Below are 932 nucleotides of genomic sequence, written 5' to 3' on the forward strand. Positions count from 1 at the left end.
AAAATCTATTGAAAGAAAGAAAGTATAAGAAGGAAGGGGAAGAGAAACTGAAGAAGAAGAAAAATAGAAAACTGGAGTTAAAAACCCATAGAAAGGAAAAAGAGGAAGAAAGAGAAGAAAGAATAAACAAACAAAAACCATGAAAAACAAAAAACAAAACCTAGTGCAGGTGCCAGACCCAGAAAGGAGAAATCTGATGGCTTCTGTCATCCAAGAAATTCTAGGTGAATGTGGAAAACAAGAAAAAAATCTTAACTTTGGTGCTGCCAGTCACTAGCATTGCAAAACTGCTATCTGCTTCCAAAGCCCATCTCCAAAGTTCAAGTTGGTGGTGTCATGTGTCTTTATGATTGATGCATTCCAACTATCTGCCTCCTTTTTTTGCCACATATGTTCACATATACTAGTAAGCATTCGATCCACTTCTCTATTCCTTCATCATAACTCTGGGACTATCATCTGCATCTGTTTCATTTGATTAGATGAATCTTTGTTGTAAAGGGTCTGTCTCCTCTATCTGTCTAGTCAGATAACTTGCCAGAAATGTCTATTTCATATAATTTTGTATGTATAAATATATTTCAACTTGTAATCTTTATAAAAGTGATAAATAAAATTTTTTATATTCTATTATTTTATCCTTATTGTTAGAAATCTCCTGTGCATTTTATAATACAGTCTTGCTCAAATCAGAATAGCCACATTCAAGAGCCAGGTATTATTGTGTGGTGCATGTCTAGACTACTCACAGCTTATGGAATTCTCAATATAGTTGAGTTTAAATCTGTCATTTCACTTTTTGTTTTCTCTTTTCTCTCATGATATGTTTGTTTGTTTGCTTATTGATGTTTCTTTTCTCTATTTCCTAACTTTTTGTGGAATTAATTTGAATAGTTGTTAATACTTCATTTTAATCTACTCATTAATTTATT

This window comes from Chrysochloris asiatica, unplaced genomic scaffold (genome assembly GCF_000296735.1).
Source record: "Chrysochloris asiatica unplaced genomic scaffold, ChrAsi1.0 scaffold00153, whole genome shotgun sequence".
Lineage (NCBI taxonomy): Eukaryota > Metazoa > Chordata > Mammalia > Afrosoricida > Chrysochloridae > Chrysochloris > Chrysochloris asiatica.